Consider the following 6,000-nt stretch of genomic DNA (forward strand, 5'->3'; position numbering starts at 1 on the left):
TCTTAATCAGCATCTTCCAAACCCACAACCGCTACCATCTAGAAGGACAAAGGCAGCAGACGGATGGGAACACCACCACCTGGAAGTTCCCCTTCAAGCCACTCACCATCCTGACTTGGAAATATAATGCCGTTCCTTCAGTGTCGCTGGGTCAAAACCCTGGAACTCTCTCCCTAACAGCACTAAAGGTGTGCCCACACCACATGGACTGCAGCGGATCAAGAAGGCTGCTCACCACCACCTTCTCAAGGGTAATTAGCAATGGGGAATAAATGCTGGCCTAGCCAACAATGCCCACATCCGATGAAATAATTGTCAGGAAGATATAATAAATGTTACTGGAATTTATTGCAAAATAGTGATATGTGTGTGTGTGTGTGAGACTTAGTTGGATTAAAGGCAGCTGGTCTGAACTCTGATGTATTAGAAGATGAGCTAGGTTTGAAATGTTAAGTAGGTAAACATGGGAGAAGTTTAGAATGTAAGGTATAAAAGGACATTTGCCTTTTTAAATAAAGTAGACTAGATTGTTTTCAAAGGAGGGGTGAACTATTTCACCTAGCAAGGTGAAGTTCAGAAACAGTATGTTTATTTTTCCCAGAGATTACTGGTAAAATTGGTACTATGATAAATTTTTTTTGATCAGGGAGGTAAAGTCCAAAGACATAGTGAAACAATGGGAATTTGCATTCAAAGGGGAAAATATGTATAAAGGAGAGAAGGCTGGATGTAAAGGCAGGCATTTTAAGATCTAACAAGTGTGAAAAGCCCTCAGCATCTATGCCTCAAGCTGCTGCCTACAACGAACTGAAGTTAAGAAAACTCACTTTGAATTGGATTATTCAGGGTATCATGTTCCTTTGCCTGGATCTTTTAAAATTTATATGTCTTACTGTTGTCTTAACAGAGGTGCAACTGGGAGTCAGGTTAATTAGGGGATTTAAAAGTTATTACAGTAGTAATTTGTAGACATATGTATGTGCTTAAAATCATTTCTCTTATTAATAAATGCTTAATCTAGTTTTCTAAAAAACCAATAAGGCTCGGTGGTCTTATTACTACTGAATTCAAATCCCACAACCTAAAACATACAAATTGCAAAAATAGTTGTGGCAGTTGGCTCAAATTTCCTTCTGGGATTTGAACAACTCAGCGTTTACCATTGGCTATGCCATAACAGAATTTAAAAAAAGCTTCAGCCAGAAGTGCCAAGTGGATGATCCATCTCAGCCACCTCCAGAGGTCCCCAGCCTCACAGGTGCCAGTCTGGAACCAATGTGATTCACACCACGTGTTATCAAGAAATGGCTGAGGGCACTCACACTCCTGACTTGTGCCTTGTAGATGGTGGACAGGCTTTAGGGAGTCAGGAGGTGAGTTACTCACTGCAGGATCCCCAGTCTCTGACCTGCTCTTGTCACCACAGTATTTAAATGGCTGGCTCAGTTCAGTTTCTGGTCATTGTTAACCCCCATTGATAGTGGAGGATTCAGTGATGGTAATGCCATTGAATGTCAAGGGGAGGAGATGGTTAGCTGCTCTCTTGTTGGAGATTGTCATTGCCTGGCATTTGTGTGGCGCAGTTGTAACTTGCCACTAACAGCCCAAGCCTGAATGTTGTCCAGATCTTGCTGCATAGGGACATAGACTGCTTCTGCATGTGAGGAGTCCTGAATGGAATTGAACATTGTGCAATCATCAGCAGACATCCCCAGTTCTGATGGAGGGAAGATCATTGATATAGCAGCTGAAGGTGGTTGGACTTAGGACACTACCCTGAGGAACTCCTGCAGTGATGTCCTGGAACTGAGATGATTGATCTACAACAACCACAACCATCTTCTTTTATGACTCCAACAGAGAGTTTTCCCTCTGATTCCGGTTTTGCTAGGGCTCCTTAATGCCACAGTTGGTCAAATGCTGCCTTGATGTCAAAGCAGTCTCTCTCACCTCACCTCTGGAGTTCAGCTCTTTTGTACATGTTTGGACCAAGGCTGTAATGAGGTCAGGAGCTGAGTGGCCCTAACAAAACCTAAACTGAGCATCACTGAGCAGTTTATTGCTGTGTAAGAGCTGCTTCATAGCACTGTCGACAACATCTTCCAACACTTTGCTGATGATCGAGAGTAAACTGATGGGGTGGTAATTGGCCAGGTTGGATTTCTCTTGCATTTTGTAGACAGTGCATACCTGGGCAGTTTTTCACATTGCCAGATGGATGAGGTGTTGTAGCTGTACTGGAACAGCTTTGCAAGGGGCACAGCTAGTTCTGGGGCACATGTTTTCAGTACTACTCCCGTCTGTCTGCTTGAGTGCCTGTTTGCCTGAAAATGTGGTGGAGGCAGGTTCAACTGAGGCATTCAAGAGGGCATTAGATGATTATTTGAATAGAAACAATGTGCAAGGGTACAGGGAAAAGACAGGGTAATGGCACTAGGTCATAATGCTCATTTGGAGAGCTGGTGCAGCCACGATGGGCTGAATGGCCTCCTCCTGTGCCATTAAACTTCCGTGATTCTGAGTGCTTTTAAAAGATCCCATGGCACTATTTTTAAGAAAGAGCAGGGGAGTTATTCCTGGTACCCTGGTCAATATCTAACCCTTGACCAACATCACAAATACAGATTAATTGGTTATTATCATATTGCTGTTTGTGGGAGCTTGCTGTGCGTAAATTAGATTCCGGGTTTCCTACATTACACCAGTGACTACATTTTAAAAATACTTTGTTGGCTGTAAACTGCTTTGAGTTGTCCAGTGGTCATGAAATGTAAATACAATCTTTCTTTAATAGCTGAAGGGGAATCAATGCTTTAACTTCCTGGTTTGTTGTCTATGAGAATACCTGGGGAGATGATGGCATAGTGGTATTGTCGCTGGACTAGTAATCCAGGGACCCGTAATGCTCTGGGGACCTGGATTTGAATCCTCCTACAGTAGATGGTGGAATTTGAATCCAATAAAAATCTGGAATTAAAAGTCTGATGATCATGAAACCATTGTTGATTGTTGTAAAAAGAAATGGTTCACTAATGCCCTTTAGGGAAGGGAATCTGGTGGCCTTACCTGGTCTGGCCTGCATGTGACTCCAGACCCACAGGAATGTGATTGACTCTTATATACCCCCTGAATAAGGGCAATTAGGGTTGGGCAATAAATGCTGGCCTGGCCAGTGATGCCCACATCCCATGAATGAATAATAAAAAAAAACTTCAATGTGATTGCCTGCTTGCTGTGTTTGAAGATGTCACTGCTGCTTGTTGCTTGGAGATCTCCTTCACTTGGCACCAAATTTAAGCTGCCATCGGGAAAGGGAAAAAAGATCACCAGATCTTTGTGGGCAACTTTCTTCGAGGTCAGTGGCAAGTGCCATTGCTTCACCGCTGAAATCCGGGCCATTATAGGTTCACTAATTGAACTAATGGGCATCAAAGTTTTATGATAGGCAAATAGTTTTATTAAGGATAGATTTATCAGCATTGGAGATTGCCCCAGGATCTGACAGGCTGGGATGTGGTCTCGATGTTTAGCAACATTCTGAATGGAGTCCTGAAGCTTGGCTATGGGGTATTCTGGAAGTATTGGAAAATATCCTTAGATCTGCAATTATGACAGTTATCCTATTATCCAGGAGTATTTGTGAGGGAGAATCCTTTACATTTAATTCAATAATCATGGTGATTTATGAACTAGCAGTATAAATAATCATGAAAGGAAAAAAAAGACCACTGGACATATCAATGTGCTTAACAGCCAAGGAAGTACTTTTTGAAACAAAAACAAAAATAGCTGGAAAAACTCAGCAGGTCTGACAGCATCTGTGGAGAGGAACACAGTTAACGTTTCGAGTCCATATGACTCTTCATCAGAACTAAATGCCCCCTGAATAAGGGCAATTAGGGATGGGCAAAAAAAGCTGGCCTGGCCAGTGACGCCCACATCCCATGAATGAATTTTTGAAGTGTGGTCACTGTTGTAATACTGGAATGCAGCAGCTAATGTATGCACAGCAAACTCCCACAAATAACAATGTGGTAATGCCCAATGAATGTGTTTTGTGATGTTGATTGAGGGGTAAATATTGGTCAGGACAATGGGGCTAACTCCCCTGCGCTTCTTTGGAATAGTGCCATGGGATCTTTTACACCCACCTAAGTAGGTAGAAGGGGCACCGGTTTAATGCCTCATCTGAAAGACGGCACCTCCGGTAGTGCAGCACTCGCTCAGAACTGCACTGGAGTGTCAGCAAAGCTGTCAGATTGTTGTAACGACCCAACTTATTTAGTAATATCCTTCAGGAATAGGAACCTATCATCATCATCTGGCCTGTTCTACATATGATTTCTCTAGATTATCAGGCAACTAGACTGGGCAATAAATACTACCTTACCAGGGATTTAGCGAAGACAAGATCAAATGCTTCTGATATTAATAAATTACGTAGAATGTCTGAGCTGGCATTACAGAAGGCAGCATGATTTGGCTGTAAAACATAGTTTCGTATAAAAAACACACAATTAAGTAAAACTAACAGTGAGTCTTTTCATTCTCAACCTATGTTGACAGCAGTTTTCACAACCATTTTATAGCTGATCTATTTCAACACATGGAGATACAAGATATGTTGCCATTCATTCGTTGAACAGGAACTTCTGTGGTACCTTTAACTCCTAAGCTGTATTGAATTTAGTAACGTTATGCCAATATAAACAACTTGTAGCTATTGTTTTCTTTGACTGTAACATTACTACTTATCAGATTTGCTAACTTGCTGACGTTGATTCTTGATACCTTAAAAGCTAGATCATAATGTTTCGCAATAGCTATGGCACCAAAATGCAGACAAATAATTGAAACGCTTTCAGTAAATTAGAAAAACTGTGCATTTTCATGAATGGCATGATTTAAAGCTTAGCTTGATTCAAAACAATTTGTGCAGTGATCAAAGAATGATACAAAACTCACCCGAACTGCGGCAATAGCTCAGCTAGTTGCAGTATTCTCGAAGCGCTGTCTGTACTTGAAGACTTAAATGAATAAGAATGGCACTAAAGTTGTTGATTTTATTGTGCTTAAGAAACCAGATGGTTTAAATTAAAGTCCCTGGAGTAAATTATTTCATCACATTCCAGTAATAGAGATCTTCCGCTCATTATGTTAAAGTGACAAAACATTTGCAATATTTTGACAAGTGAGAGCACATTTTCATCTCTTGTGCAAAAATCCATGTTCACAGATGTACAACTTCATCAAGCTCATACCCATATATTTTAAACTGAGAAAGGTGCATATCAAATTTGGCTCAGTAGCCATTTAGTCATTGAAAGGAATGGCCAAAACAATTCATATTATTGGAAAATTTGTACTTTTTTCCATATGATTACATTTCAAAGCAGCACTAAATGGCCACAACAGCTGGGATAAATGATTCTACTTCAGTCCCTAATGGTCAGTTTAGAGTCAATTGAAACAGCACATTTCTTGACTGAAGTGAGAACAACTGTTACGTATTTATGGTCTCTTATGTATTTATTTAAATACCCCCTATACAATGCCAATGCCTAGGGCCACAACAAAATTAGGTTGGAAATTCATAAAATGCAAATACAATATATATATAAACACAATCACAATTATCTGTTAACAATTGTGTAGGTATAAAGCTGGTGACAACATTATTTTAATCTGAAGCTAGGTCATAAATACATCAACAATGTTGTTTCTGCCAGTTTGCTTTCTCCATCAGAACCTACAGGTAATGTAATGCAAACCATCCCCAGGGCTCTGAGCCAGCTGAGGTCCTAATGAGGGATTAACCCATCCAATTACTTTCCCAATGGAGAGTGCAGAGAGTAATATGCTCCTTGGCCTATTCCACTAGCAAAAAGAATAGCAACCCATGTTTCTTATTTTTTTGTTATTCATTTTTGGGATGTGGGTGTCACTGGCAAGGCCAGGATTTGATGCCCATCTCTAATTGCCCTTGAACTGAATGACTTG

The 6,000-nt window shown here is 40.8% G+C and overlaps 1 protein-coding gene across 2 annotated transcripts in view; it reads right to left on the reverse strand.

The window, feature by feature from the left end:
- The window catches only part of fgl1b (fibrinogen like 1B), a 28,581-nt gene extending 23,443 nt beyond the window's left edge, over positions 1–5,138 (reverse strand). Inside the window, exons 1-2 of one of the 2 annotated variants that reach the window (XM_078545262.1) lie at positions 4,966–5,015; positions 4,391–4,483 (exon numbers count right to left, since the gene is read on the reverse strand). The gene's annotated coding sequence lies outside the window, so the exon portion shown is untranslated. Of the gene's footprint in view, positions 1–4,390; positions 4,484–4,965 lie in introns of both variants that reach the window. The other variant, XM_078545261.1, reaches the window with a different exon arrangement.
- Between the last annotated feature and the right edge of the window lie 862 nt (positions 5,139–6,000).

Source organism: Cetorhinus maximus, chromosome 7 (genome assembly GCF_964194155.1).
Source record: "Cetorhinus maximus chromosome 7, sCetMax3.hap1.1, whole genome shotgun sequence".
In the NCBI taxonomy this organism is placed as follows: Eukaryota; Metazoa; Chordata; class Chondrichthyes; order Lamniformes; family Cetorhinidae; genus Cetorhinus; species Cetorhinus maximus.